The 15894-nt window shown below is 36.9% G+C and overlaps 1 long non-coding RNA gene across 5 annotated transcripts; it reads right to left on the bottom strand.

Moving 5' to 3' along the window:
• On the bottom strand, positions 1 to 15158 carry LOC104090455 (uncharacterized). 5 transcript variants are annotated; one of them, XR_011409823.1, is made up of 6 exons: positions 15050 to 15158; positions 14040 to 14201; positions 12949 to 13006; positions 12812 to 12849; positions 11851 to 11921; positions 1 to 757 (listed from the first exon to the last, which is right to left on the bottom strand). It is a non-coding gene; the product is annotated as an uncharacterized lncRNA (long non-coding RNA). The 5 variants fall into 5 exon arrangements; XR_011409824.1 differs by having other exon boundaries at positions 1 to 505; XR_011409825.1 differs by having other exon boundaries at positions 1 to 484.
• Positions 15159 to 15894: the final 736 nt, after the last annotated feature.

Below are 15894 nucleotides of genomic sequence, written 5' to 3'. Positions count from 1 at the left end.
TAATACCAGTTGATATATATGATAATTTAATGAAGGATTGGAAATATACTCTTCTTTTGCTGAGCGTTCCAATAGCTTTTTGCCGTTTTGTTCGTAAATATGCTACACTACAAAAAAATACTCTTACATCACATACGTAACTTTATTAATTCTTTGTCCTTGCCAATCTGATAGTAAGCATGTGATATTCTGTGGCATCACCCAATCAACAGCAAAAAGTTTAAATGGTTGATGGATTCTTTGTCAGTTTTTACACACATAACTAAGAGTCCTCTTCTTTGCCAATTATCTTGGCTAAGACATGCTGCCTCGACAGCATTCCACACAAAGTAGGGCATTTTGGTGTGTTGTTTCTGTCCTCCATGTCATCTTCTAAGGCCACTTGTTGTCCCAGTTACTATCAAGCTTTTGGAGAAGATTGTAGCAACTTTTAATAGAGAAGAAGCCATTATTGCTAGTAAGCCCAGTTTGAGAGTCCATCCTGCTGTCATCAAAGAGAGATTGGCTGCAAAAGTGTGAAAGGTGACTGATATCTTGGATTTGCATATCATTAAAGTTTTTCTTTAACTATAGATGTCATTTAGAGTTGACAAAACATTCACCAAATATAAGCATTTTTGTTCTGGGTTAAACTACAAAGAGTAGGGAACTCATCCTTCAATATCCATGTTTCAATACAACTAATTGTCCAAAATTTTGTCTTCTTTTTCATCCCCATCTTCAACATGATACTGCTGTATCAGGTTGTTTACCTGCACTGCTAAAACATAAAATTGTAGGAAGCATGTAAATTTTACATAGCACATCCTCCCATAGATTTAACAGAAGGTGTACATAAAAGAACGTATAATTTGTCATCAATCAAAAGTAAATTGATGTACTTGATAGAAGGTGATATAATTGATGTACTTGATGCAAAATTCTAAGTAAGGTGCTCTTCAAATTATCACGGCAAAAAGGCATGACTCTGATCTTTTATTCCTGCAAGGTTGAGAAAGCAAGACTGTTCTCGGTCAATGTAACGACTCAACCGGTCGTTTTGACTTTTAGAACCCCCTTCCCCTAAATAAAATTTCCAATATATTCTTTAAATAATTTATGAATTGTGGGGATGGTTGGTTCGGGATTTGGAAGTGTTTGGGTTGAAATCGGAACACTTGGTTCCTTAAGTTGGCTTTAAAGGGCAAGTTTGACTTTGGTCAATATTTTGAGCAAACAGATTCGGATCAGTGTTTTGGCAGTTTCGGTAAGTCTGTATCGTGATTTAGGACTTGGGCGCATATCCGAAATTAAATTCGGAGGTCCCTAAACCGAGATATGGAATTTTGATGAAATATTAAAATGTTTAAGTTCAAATAGTGATCGGATATCTAATTATGTAAAAACGACCCCGGAATAGAATTTCAATGATTCCAACAGCTCCGTATGGTGATTTTGGACTTAGGAGCATGTTCGAAATTTTATTTGGAAGTCCGTAGTTAAATTAGGCTTGAAATGGCTAAAAATAAGAATTTAAGTTTGGAAGTTTGACCGAGGAGTTGACTTTTTGATACCGGAGTCGGAATCCAGTTTTGAAATTTTTTTAGCTCCGTTATGTCATTTATGGCTTGTGTGTAAAATTTGAGGTCAATCGGACTTGATTCGATAGGTTTCGGCATCGAATGTAGAAGTTGGAAATTTCATAAGACTAAAGTTTCAAGTGAGTTCGCACAAGACCCAACTTTGAACGAGAATATCTACATATATATATGGAATTATGTGATGTTCTACCTATCAAATAAAAGATCTTCGAGTCTAGTTTCTAACGCTTTAAACCGTTCGTCATTCGGACATTTCTACAAGAAATTATGATCAAATACCCAAAGGCTGTCGTGTAGCTCGCTGCAGATCTCGCGAGACCGGGTGTAAGACCAGGCTTTAGCCTGGCGAGGCCAGGTGTTATATCAGGCTTTAGCCTGGTGAGGCCAGCCAAAAGCCAGGTTTAACCCGGCTTTAGCCTGGCGAGGCCAGGCCTGTCGCCTGGTCCGGAATTTTTAGAGTATCCATTTTTCTATTGTTATAACCCGACCCAACTTCGATAAATAAGCCTTGAAGCTCATTTTGGAGCAAAAATCTGATTTTTTTAGAGAGAAGGGAGAGTGTTCTAGAGAGAGGAAGAAGCTCAAGTACTTTGTTCATCAAGATCTTGTTCAAGCTTTGAAATCCAACAAGGAAATATCATAAGATCTTCACCCAAGAGGTAAGGTTCTAACCCCTAGTCTTCAATTTCGAGTTTGGGTAAAGATGGGTGATTAAGAGTATGATTCTTGGGTGTAATAGTATCATTTATACATATCAATAAGGTTTATGGAAAGATTGTTGAGTTCAAATGGGTATAGATTGGGTTGAAAATGGTAGAAATCTTCAAATACTTTAATTGAAGATTTGAGGGTCTAGTTGATGTCGGAATTTGATGAAATTTGTATGGTTGGACTCGTAATTGAATGGGTTGTCGGATTTCATAACTTTCACCGGATTTCGAGATGTGGGCCCCACGAACGAATTTTTAATTAATTTCGGATTTTTTATTAAAAATGTAGTGTTTTCTTATAGAATTGATTCCTATAATTTTTAGTGATTGTATCAAATTATTTTGGCTAGATTCGAGCCAGACAGAGTTGGATTATCATGAAAAAGGTCTTATAGTGGATTAAATTGGAGCAAGACGAGGTAAGTCTCTTGTCTAATCTTGTGAGGGAAAAATTACCTCATAGGGATTAAATTGAATAATTATTGATAATTGCGGGGGGGCTACGTACGCACGAGGTGACGAGAGTCCGTGCGTAGCTACTATTAATGCTAAAATCCGGGTAGTTTAGGACTCAAAGCATGAATTACTTGTGTAAATTGTATTCTTTGTTTAATTAATATTAATTGATATATCTATATATGAATACATTGTGAATTTTCAGATAAAGATATTAAAGGATAGAAACCTTATATGCTTGATTTTCTGTTTAAATTAATTAATTGTTAAAAGAAATTATTCTTCCTCCCGAATTTATCTCTTAATAAATATACTCTCCTTCCGGAGGTACATAAGAAAATGTCCTCCTTTCTTGTGGAGCGGGCCGAACGCCTCGGCAGGATAGATGTATCTATGGATCGCGCCGCACGTCCCTCGGCAGTATACACGACACTCTGGATCGGGCCGTACGTCCTCGGCAGAAATCGTGCTTAATAATAATAATAATTACACGATACTTTGACGGTTTATTGCAGCTTGTAAAGCTATTTGATAAATTGGAATTTTTATTGAAATTGAAGGATTTAATATATATATATATATATATATATATATATATATATATATATATATATATATATATATTAAATCAGCATGATTCACAGAATATAACAATAATTTATTTAACCAACAGAACTAATTAAATTCTTTCAAAATATATATTTTGAAAGAATTTAATTAGTTCTGTTGGCTAAATAAATTATTGTTATATTCTGTGAATCATGCTGATTTAAATATTCTAGTTTATTTCAATTATTATTATTGACCCATAGTGAGGGTCAAAGTCGTCCATCTCGTCTCTACCACTTCGAGATTAGGCTTGATACTTACTGGGTACACGTTGTTTACGTACTCATACTACACTTGCTGCACTTTTTGTGCAGGATCTGAGATAGGTACTAGTGGAGGACCTATCATCACATATCCACGTCATCCCGAGGCATAGTGGTGAGCTGCCTTTCTGAGTCGTTCTGCAGCTACCAGTGTCTCTTCTTATATTTATATTCTGTCTATTTTATTTCATACAGTATTTGGAGTTTTGTATAATCTACTAGATACTCATGCACTTGTGACACCGGGTCTTGGCACACACATTGATAGAATTTGGTATTTTATGATTTTCTTGGATTAAAAGTTTAATCAATATATGTTTGATTTATCAGTTTGCTTGCCTAGCTGTAGTGTTGGGCGCCATCACGACCTATAGATGAAATTGGGTCGTGACAACATGGTATCAAAGCACTAGGTTCACGTAGGTCTCACGAGTCATGAGCAAGTCTTTTAGAGTCTTGCGGATCGGTACAGAGACTTCTGTGCTTATCCTCGAGAGGCTACAGGACTGTTAGGAATACTTCTCTTTTTGATTCCTCATCGTCTGATTCGATTCCTTTGAGGCTTATGCCTACATTTCCTTCATATTCAATCTTATGCGACGTGAAGCGCTTGTTATAAATTGGGGATTGAGGAAATATTTAATGGTACTACAGATGTAGTACAAGTTGCTTCTCCCTGTGTAATTAATTGGGCTATTGTCGTCGCCTTGCGAAAGGCCGATCTGTCATTTCAAATTAAGTATCAGTACTACCTAAGGTTTTGAAATTTGGCATTGATTGTTATGACGATTCGTGCATTGTTATCGCACAGTGTTTATGAAATGGTAAAATGCTCGTCTATGTGTCGGGGCAGTAAACGACTTGAAATAAAGTTTTCTCAGTACATGATTCAAAGGTTCCATGTTTTAATTCTAGCGGAGAAAAGGAAATCGGACTATGAATGTTCAGGTTTGGGGTTGATGGAGTAACGAAGTTTGATATTTTCGAATGTGGTAGAGTTCTCAATTTTGATGTGGTGTCATCGCCTTGTAAAATGCGTTCACCGGTGTTATGGTTTTCTTCAACTCGCCTTCATGACGGGGTGTTAGGAATTGGTATAGGGGAAGCAGTCGTTAGAGATCGCGGTGTGCAGTGATTCAGGATCGAAGCATCATTTTAGTGTTGATGTCTCAAGAAAGATGATTGTCAGAAAGGTTTAAAGCTAGTAACGAGCTATTGGTTCAAGTGCTATAGAGATGGATATTGAGTTAAAACAACAACTGGGCAGCGAAGGATGAGGAAGGACATGTGGTAGGTGCCTTGCGGTGGTTAGGCTCCGAAAAGGCCAAGTGTAAGAAAACAGAAGTAGAGTAGTTGCTTAAAGGAGATGGTTGACCAAAGTGGGAGAGTGCTAAGGTAGCACATGGGTTACTTGGTAGGATGATTACACGTCTTGAGGAACGTTTGGAGTGATTTGGGATGTAGAATGGACAATGACTAGGTCTACGGACTTAAGTTGCAATATTAGCTGCTATATTGAGGAAGATTGGATACAACATTAGGGAGTTGCTTGATATGAAGAAGGATACAACATGACTTTGCATTGGAAGGTATTGTCGCACCTCTAGTTGACGTCCGTGAGGCGTGAACGGACTGGTGCAGCTGGTGAATGAGCCTGGACTCAGGATGATTTACTGATTTCGTAATAATTGCACCCAATACAGCGACATTGGAATATGTCGGCATGTAATTTCCACATGTGGGTTATCACATGTGAGCAGGTTAGCGGTCGTGTGGTGTTCACGAATCTTTTGCGAAGAATTTTACTGGGTACCCGGTAAGAGATTTAATATGTAAATATGGCTAGTGGTTTGGAGTGTTTATTAAAGGTTAATAGAAGAATTTCGAGAAATTTGGCAAGTTGCATGTGCAGGATCATGCCGACGATGAAGAAAGAATCTCGGTGGACTCCAGAATTTTGTAATTTGTAGCTTCAAGCTAAGATGGCGAGCCCCACTGTCTATGATTGGATTGTGTAGTGTCACCTTGTGCGGTTTCTGGTTATCGGTGTATTGGTGGGTCATTACAACTAAGGAAAGAAAACATCGGTGGTAATTTGAGCAAAGGATTTGGGGAATGTGTGCCATATTTGGCCTTATCAATTCATATTCAGGTTTGTGGGAAGACTCAGAGTTTATGCTTCGTGTAAATGTAATGCACAGGAAGAGTGAGACAGTCGGGTGTTTCCTTGAGAAAGTGTCCATGTGCTAGTAGGGCCTTGGAGTTGATCATGTATGGGAACAAGTCAGAGCAAGTGACTCTCAATAACGGTCCTAGTGGATTCAAAAAAAAATAAAATTAAAGTGTGGTGTCTAAGGATCTCGAGTTTATAGTATGGTTGAGTATCGAGCTTTTGCAACAGATTATTACACGGGGCTTGGAGTACTCTACGTTATCTTTAGGTTGTGGTGTAGCATTGGAAAAACCGAAGAAAATAACTTCGGATTCATAAAAAGAAGTATCAGAATAGGTGTATCAGTTGAAGATGTAAAAAGTGTGCACAAGAAGGGATATGAGATAATTAGTGGGTTTTGAAATAGCGTGGTCTCGTGAAATAAGGTCACTTGGGATGAGTGCGGATTTGAGTTCGTGATGTAATGAATGGAGCTATTATTATTTCTAAGGCAAGTTGAGAGTTAATTGAGAAAAATAAAATAAAAAATTGGCTAACAATGGTTGAATCGGAACGATGGTGTTAATGATCAATTCCTTCATTGCATTGAATTATGCATGTGATTTGTGGCAGTACGTGCGAGGCTTGACGACCGCCGTAATTGATTTTATTTTGGGGAAAAAAAATCAAGTATTATGACATGTTATGTGTAGAGGGATCCCAGAAGAGTTATGGTGGTTTAGACCACTACCTGAGGCCGGTATTTTCTACGGATATGGGAATTCAGTCACGTGTTGCAATGGTTCTCTTGAAATGAGTTAAGAAGAAGGTTTCTATATGATGAAGTGTTTACCCTATTAGTGGTTTGGGAGTTATGATGGAATTCTTGTACTCTTGCGCATTAGCATGGTTAAGTGCACTAAGTAGCATGGGATTCGAAAGTTGAGGGTTTAAGATCTCGATTCGGGGTTGACAAGGATGTTATGAGCTCGGATGAGCAGGAACGGGGTTTTAGATGTTTAAAGTAAGATGGTATTGTTTTTGGCATCATCTAAGGTCGATGTCAGGTGTAAGAGACCTTGTGTATTGATTTGTGGATTCTTGATATACTTTACAGCATTTTGTGTAACCAGTAGCATGAATGTGCAGACTTGTTACCTGGTGTGGAAGGTCGTGGGAGCATGTCTCACGGAAATATTATGTAAAAGTGACGTGTAGTCACTTGATTGAGTGAATATTGAAACCAAGTTTGAAGATTGTGGTAATATCGCTGATTCGAGAATTTATGCCTGGAGGGCGCTTGGTTCATTTGGTTGTGGACTGTGAAAGTTTGTTCCGATTATGACGGCTATTCTTGTGTGTTATGGGAAAAGGGTTTATTATGGATCCTTGAAAGGTTATTAGCCTAGACCTCAGAATCGGCTTGAGGTCTGTGGATGGATTTAAATATGAATACGGGCTCTATATCAGTCCGTATGTGTTCATTTCAGCATAAAAGCTCCCTATGGAGGAGTATTCGGACGTTGGATGTCGTTTCGTCGTCGGTTATTTCATGTAATACTATATTATGCCGTGTGAGTTATGAAACAGCTTGATAAATTTCTTATGTGTTGAGGTTCCGCAGAGCGATGGTGTTATGTGAGCAGGATGGCTCTCGGGATTCAGATTATACGTTGCACCATAGTTGTGCTTGAGTTTTGTAGCGTATGGCGATGTCGGTCCTTCCAGGGATGGTATTATGCACTTAGCGTACTTGTGTCTGATATTCAGATATTTTGTAGTAATGAGCATTCTAGCTCGGTAAGTATTTCCTTATAGATTCTTTATGTGCGGATCGGGTGGCACGCCGCCACGGGTATGTTGTTTGGATCGGGTTGCACGTCGCAACAGTGTGATGTTGAGTACAGTCCCCTATATTTTATTTTGTGTGTTTGTGTCCCATTTTCTGAGGAAGGTTGATGACATCTTTTTAATTGTCTAATTAGTCACGTGGGTTGAGAAATCCTTTCCAGAGTTCATTTTTTTTATGTATCGCAATCGAGTCTGTAGCTTATTAGCTCATTGTGGCGTCATATGTGGCTTTTTGATCATGTCTGAGGTGGTTTATTTCCTGAGCAGCTTATACTTGGTGAGACGAGATTATTGGATTTTGGATCTGTGCGATCAGATTATATGGAGTGTAAAAAAGAGCAAATACCATTATTTGGTTATAATGAGGCAATGGTTCTTGTCATAAGGAGAAACTCAATAATTGTTGACTCGGCAGTTGATTATGAATTTCTACACATTTCTTCCATCGTGGAAGCATTTCAAGAGTTGGAACATGACTTATATGTATCATGAGGTGTGTTGTAAACATCAGATTCGTGAAATTTTGGCTATTGTTATCAGAGGATGTTATTATAGTCATGTGAATGATGCGGTGCATGGTCTAAATTCAACAAAGGTATGCAATCCTGTATTAGTGCATCGTGTAGTGATTGATACGACATTCATAGGTTAGAGACAGGCATGGTGGAGAATTCTGGATCTTAGAATTGTGCTCTAAGGCTTATTTGCTTAAATAAAAGGGAGAATTTTAAGATTGGCTCGAGTTAATGTGCTCAACTGGGTGTGGTAGCACGGGTAGGTGCATGAGGTGTTAAGCAGTAATTTTGGATAACTCTAGATCACTCCTTAGCACGTTCGAGGACGAACGTATATTTAAGTGGGAGAGAATGTAACGACCCAACCGGTCGTTTTGACTTTTAGAACCTCCTTCCTCTAAATAAAACTTCCAGTATGTTCTGTAAATGATTTATGACTTGTGGGGATGGTTGGTTCGGGATTTGGAAGTGTTTAGGTTGAAATCGGAACACTTGGTTCCTTAAGTTGGCTTTAAAAAGGCAAGTTTGACTTTGGTCAATATTTTGAGCAAACAGATTCGGATCAGTGTTTTGGCAGTTTCGGTAGGTCCGTATCGTGATTTGGGACTTGGGCGTATACCCGAAATCAAATTCCGAGGTCCCTAAACCGAGATATGAAATTTTGATAAAATATTAAAATATTTAAGTTCAAATAGTGACCGGATGTCTAATTATGTGAGAACGACCCCGGAACAGAATTTTGATGATTCCAACAGCTCCGTATGGTGATTTTGGACTTAGGAGCGTGTTCGGAATTTTATTTGGAAGTCCATAGTTAAATTAGGCTTGAAATGGCTAAAAATAAGAATTTAAGTTTGGAAGTTTGACCGAGGAGTTGACTTTTTGATACCGGAGTCGGAATCCAGTTCTGAAAATTTTCTTAGCTCCGTTATGTCATTTATGACTTGTGTGTAAAATTTGAGGTCAATCGGACTTGATTCGATAGGTTTCGACATCGAATGTAAAAGTTGAAAATTTCATAAGACCAAAGTTTCAAGTGAGTTCGCACAAGACCCAACTTTGAACGAGAATATCTACATATATATATATATATATATATATGGAGTTATGTGATTTTCTACCTATCAAATGAAAGATCTTCGAGTCTAGTTTCTAACGCTTCAAACCGTTCGTCATTCGGACATTCCTACAAGAAGTTATGATCAAATACCCAAAGGCTGTCCTGTAGCTCACTGCAGAGCTCGCGAGGCCGGGTGTAAGACCAGGCTTTAGCCTAGCGAGGCCAGGTGTAATACCAGGCTTTAGCCAGGCGAGGCCAGGTGTAATACCAGGCTTTAGCCTGGCGAGGCCAGGCCTGTCGCCTGGTCCGGAATTTTTGGAGTATCCATTTTTCTATTGTTATAACCCGACCCAACTTCGATAAATAAGCCTTGAAGCTCATTTTGGAGCAAAAATCTGATTTTTTTAGAGAGAAGGGAGAGTGTTCTAGAGAGAGGAAGAAGCTCAAGTACTTTGTTCATCAAGATCTTGTTCAAGCTTTGAAATCCAACAAGGAAATATCACAAGATCTTCACCCAAGAGGTAAGGTTCTAACCCCCAGTCTTCAATTTCGAGTTTGGGTAAAGATGGATGATTAAGAATATGATTCTTGGGTGTAATAGTATCATTTATACATATCAATAAGGTTTATGGAAAGATTGTTGAGTTCAAATGGGTATAGATTGGGTTGAAAATGGTAGAAATCTTCAAATACTTTAATTGAAGATTTGAGGGTTGAGTTGATGTCAAAATTTGGTAAAATTTGTATGGTTGGACTCGTAATTGAATGGGTTGTCGGATTTCATAACTTTCACCGGACGATGTGGGCCCCACGGACGAAGTTTTAATTAATTTCGGAATTTTTATTAAAAATATAGTGTTTTCTTATAGAATTGATTCCTATAATTTTTAGTGATTGTATCAAATTATTTTGGCTAGATTCGAGCCAGACAGAGTTGGATTATCGTGAAAAAGGCCTTATAGTGGATTAAATTGGAGCAAGACGAGGTAAGTCTCTTGTCTAATCTTGTGAGGGGAAAATTACCTCATAGGGATTAAATTGAATAATTATTGATAATTGCGGGGGGGCTACGTACGCACGAGGTGACGAGAGTCCGTGCGTAGCTACTATTAATGCTAAAGTCCGGGTAGTTTAGGACTCAAAGCATGAATTACTTATGTAAATTGTATTCTTTGTTTAATTAATATTAATTGATATATCTATATATGAATACATTGTGAATTTTCAGATAAAGATATTAAAGGATAGAAACCTTATATGCTTGATTTTCTGTTTAAATTAATTAATTGTTAAAAGAAATTATTCTTTCTCCCGAATATATCTCTTAAAAAATATACTCTCCTTCCGGAGGTACATAAGAAAATGTCCTCCTTTCTTGTGTAGCGGGCCGAACGCCTCGGCAGGATAGATGCATCTATGGATCACGCCGCATGTCTGTCGGCAGTGTATACGACACTCTGGATCGGGTCGTACGTCCTCGGCAGAAATCGTGCTTAATAATAATAACAATTACACGATACTTTGACGGTTTATTGCAGCTTGTAAAGCTATTTGATAATTTGGAAATTCATTGAAATTGAATTGCAGCTTGTAAAGCTATTTGATAAATTGGAATTTTTATTGAAATTGAAAGATTTAATATATATATATATTGAGAATTGTTGTATTTTGAAAGAATTTAATTAGTTCCGTTGGTTAAATAAATTATTGTTATATTCTGTGAATCATGCTGATTTAAATATTCTAGTTTATTTCAATTATTATTATTGATACATAGTAAGTGTCAAAGTCGGCCATCTCGTCTCTACCACTTCGAGATTAGGCTTGATACTTACTGGGTACACGTTTACGTACTCATACTATACTTGCTGCACTTTTTGTGCAGGATTTGAGATAGGTACTAGTGGAGGATCTATCATCACATATCCACGCCATCCCGAGGCATAGTGGTGAGCTGCCTTTCTGAGTCGTTCTGCAGCTACCAATGTCTCTTCTTATATTTATATTCTGTCTATTTCATTTCATACAGTATTTGGAGTTTTGTATAATCTACTAGATGCTCATGCACTTGTGACACCGGGTCTTGGCACACACATTGATAGAATTTGGTATTTTATGATTTTTTTGGATTAAAAGTTTAATCAATATATGTTTGATTTATCATATGGCTTGCCTAGCTGTAGTGTTGGGCGCCATCATGACCTATAGGTGAAATTGGGTCGTGACAGTCATGTTCCCAAAATAGTGAAAGAGATGAATATAGAGAATGGAGGTATGATTCTTTATTCTCGAGAAAATATAGGTACATTACCAATCACGGTAACAAATAATGCATATTGAATGATAGCAATTCGGTAAGACCATTTTGTTACAAAGCTCTAAGCATTTTTCGCATTCATCTTCTCTCAGCTTTGAAGATGGCAAATTTAGAGTCTCCTTTCTTTTTCTTCTGAGAAATTTCAAAGTCGTGATTTACAACTTTACTATTTCCCAGCTCTATAAGTTAGAATGTAGCTGGTGTAATGATGGAAGTATAACACCTGCAATTTTGTCGTTATCAAGGGCAAAGGTTCAAGCACAATTAAGGTAAGGAATCTGTTCGTAAAATGAGTACGTAAGAAACTAAGTGGATTATAGGAGAATGAGCAACGAACCATAAAAGCCTCTAATAGTTGCTCTGCTTCCGTGTCAGAATATATTTGGTTGGTCTCTCATCTGTATGTACCTGCTAAAGGAGAGGGAATGTTACGAAAATGATAAAAGCATGTAAAAGTTATATAAGACTGCTTCCACTACATGATAAGACTGTACTACTATTGTTGTGTCACTAATAAAGTGCGGAAAAGAAAAATATTGAATATTCTTCAAATCCAGTGTTGCTAATGCACTTGCCTGGAAAGAAGGTTAAAGAATAATTACACACTGAAGTAATAGTTGACATGCAAACTATTACATAAAACTCAAACTTGGAATCTGCCAACCAATTTGAAGAACAAAATACAGAGTAACTGAATCTAGAGAAGACAAATCAAGTGAAGGAGAAACATACAATGAAGAACAAAAGAGTTGCGAATTTCTAGTAGAATCACAAGCAACATGAGAGGAAATGTCAAATTTGATGTATTTCATGCTTTCTTTACAAAACCTATGTATATCTCGGTCACACTCAATTCGATGAGGTTCTACAGTAAAAACAAATACACTATGTATTTCTAACTAAATAAATCCACGGCATCAATTGGCGAACTCCATTTTTCAAAAGCTAATCAAGGCCAAGTTACATTCACGAAAAATCTTCAAATTCCTTCACAATTTGAACTATCTACCAGATAAATTATAGTAACTAATTAAAAAGTTACGACATCAATTTGTTTTAATCTGTGGATATCTGAAATTTTAGCAATTTATAGAACCTTCACGTGAAATCTCTAACAACGGCGACTTCTACATGCAAAAAAAAATACACACAGTATGAATCTATTATTTTAACTAACCAAAATATATAATAAATTTTCATAATACAAGTTGTAAATTAATCCACGTATGATATTAACCAGACCATTTTATATCAATAGTAGAAACAAAGAAACTTTTCGCAATAGACATGAAAACTACCTATCGTCGAAATTGATATTGATGTACTTCTTAAATACCTGAAAATTAAAGCGTTAAACACTTTAATTCATAATATTAATAAGTACATAAATGACATAGAATAAAGAAGGATTAAAAAATATCAATGAATGACGTACAACTATGTTCAGAAGCTTCTGAAATAATTTGTATCCTCTGTTTCTCTATTGGTTCTTCCTGGTTGACAGAGAAGAGTGAATACAAATCAACGCTCACCTGATAAACTAAGTAGCTTAGAAAATGGAGTAGAATGATAAGTTAAAGTAGCACCAAAAAAGCGAGAACATAGTGAATAGCACGAGCCCAACACTCTGAATAAATATTGCTTGTTAGTATACAGACGGCCAAACTGTTGTGGAAATGCATATACTCTATATTCTTTTCTGTTATGATCGTATAAAATACACTATCAAGTATAAAGCGAATGAAGTCATATAAAATAGACTCTCAAGTATTAAGTGAATCGAATGTAAGAAATAGACTAAATAAATTTTAAGATACCATTAAATGATATATCTTTGATGCGGAAGAGGCATTAGTTAGAACCATTTCACGACACGTTTGGGATAAAAATCTGCTTCTGAAGTAACAGCAGAAAGAGATCACAGTTCTTTCTGAATTTTTCTCCTTTCGTAGCCAAGGGAAGAATTCCTAGGACTAATTGTGTTTTGTTTAGTGGATCATTATCATGGTTCTTTCGATTACAAATATAAAAGAAGAAAGAAGTAGCTTAATTAGAAGGTAGGGGGAGAAGAAGAAAGGATCATAATCAACCCAAACTTTGGGAGTCATTTTTTTTTGTGCTAACATCTACCAATATCAGTTTTATAAAAAGAAGATAATCTCTCTAAAATGAAATTCGATAGCCAAGAGGAGCTATGGAATTTCGGACAAACTTAAGCACCACGATACTACGTAACACAACTCCATGGCTCAAGCAACTCTTGTGGTATTTTTTCTCTGTAGAACGTGTTTGTTGAATTCCTAATTGTAGAAACTTACATATATGGTATACTTTTAGTTAGATCATTGCTAGATTCATGATTCTTCTTTGGCATGTGATGTTTGACTTACACATAGGGTACACACATATTGACTCTTCTAATGCATAATCCACATATAAATGAAATTACGATTAGTTGCAAAAAGAAGGAAATGAAAAGGGTAAAAAAATCGAATTCAGAATGAACAAGAGAGATAGGCGCCAAACCTTATAAATGAGGACATGAAAGAGATTTAGAAAACTGGAAGCAAGCATGTGCAAGAACAATCTATCCAACAGAGTAAACACAGAAGCACATGAGCTAATTCATTGTATGGCAATTTCATTTGAAGACATGCCTCTCCCTTCTCTCTTGGAATTGTAGCAACCCTGTAAACCAGCAAATTAGTTCATTACAAAATGAACTCTGAGTAGACAGAAACAAGAATTAAAATATATCAGCCGCAAAATCATCACCATGTCCAACGTCCAAGGCATGAAAGAAACAACTGCATAAAAGATTTGATATTAATGGTGCTTTTTCACAGGAATAAGGGAACTAATTATTTGGATTAACGGTTAAGTTACTATGGAAGTGCAAGTATTTCTTTTTTAAAGCCTAATCCAAAATATGAAGTTTCAGTCAGATGTTATATTCTTTGATGGCACAACTCATCTTTTTGACAATTGATGTGAGAAATCAATACACCATTTGAGTAATATATGATTTTGGTGAAGATTAGCGTGCTAAATGTAAGAGCAACTGGCTAACAATTTGGTAACACAAAGTTCATATGTCAATGTATTCATTCAAGAAAGAAAAATTATTGAACACTGAATTTTCTGGTTCTTCACATTAGTATGAAGTTTGTTTCCGCAACAGAACATTTTAAATAAATATCCTTCTAACCGTGTCTAATGGGTGATATGTCAGAAATTAAAATTATGCAGCGAGAAAGAGGAAAACATAGAGGCACAAATCAACAGTCTAACTAAGGGTATGCAGAAGAAACCAAAAAGATCTTACTCAAATTGCAACCAAAGAATGAGACCTGAGAATACAACATACATGAGAAATCTAATAGAAAAACTGATTGAATAATTTTATCAAACACCTAGAGAACAAAATCGATTCATATTACACTTTCTCTGGGGAATTCACTCTCACTCTCTACTCAGGGGAAAACACAAACACCTAGCATATCGCCGAGGACCAAACTAAATCAATACAAGAATACCTAGTAGAAAATGATAATACACAGAGCGGAGTGAGAAAGCAGAAGCATATCAAGAGAAGAGGTGTTTGCAGAAGAGGTGTTTGCACGTTGAGCTTTTCACGAAGTGTTGAGAGAAATCAAACGGTGACTTAACAGTTGTCAAAATTGGGCTACACGTGTTGGGCTGCAAATAGAAGCCGTAAGCTAATAATGGGCCACATGTTGACCATGAGCTGCCTCCCCATTTATAGTATAGGAATATATTTGGGAAGGAAACTAGAAGAAAAAGAACCATTTCCAGGCGTACATAATTCAAGATGTAAGTGTTAATAAAATGTTTTCGAGATGTGTCATATTTGCAAATAATGAAATACTATTTATGCCCAAACAATTTGTTAACTTATCTGTTACGAAGCATTCTTCGGATGAATCTGATTTTGTGTTTTAAAAATATTATGCCAAGGTCACTTTAATTTCCAAAGATAAGTTTTACTAGGCGGTGGTTAGACCGGTCATATTGTATGGGGTGAGTGTTGGTCAATCAAGATTTTACATACCCAGAAGATGAAAGTAGCAGAAATGAGGATGTCGAGATGGATGTGCGGGCATACTAGGATGGATAAGATTAGGAATGAGGATATTCAGGAGAGGGTGGGCATGACTCCTGTAAATGACAAGATACGGGAAGCGAGACTTAGATGGTTCGGGCACGTGCGGAGGAGGAGCCTAGATTCTCCGATTAGGAGGTATGAGCGGTTGGCTCTCGCAGGTACGAGAAGAGGTAGAGGGCGGCCTAAGAAGTATTGGGGTGAGGTGATCAGGCACGACATGGCGCGATTTTAAATTTCCGAGGACATAGCCCTTGA

The sequence above is a fragment of the Nicotiana tomentosiformis genome, chromosome 7 (genome assembly GCF_000390325.3).
Source record: "Nicotiana tomentosiformis chromosome 7, ASM39032v3, whole genome shotgun sequence".
Classification (NCBI taxonomy): domain Eukaryota; kingdom Viridiplantae; phylum Streptophyta; class Magnoliopsida; order Solanales; family Solanaceae; genus Nicotiana; species Nicotiana tomentosiformis.
Note: the sequence above shows the minus strand (reverse complement) of the source record. Positions and strands in the feature narration are given on the sequence as shown.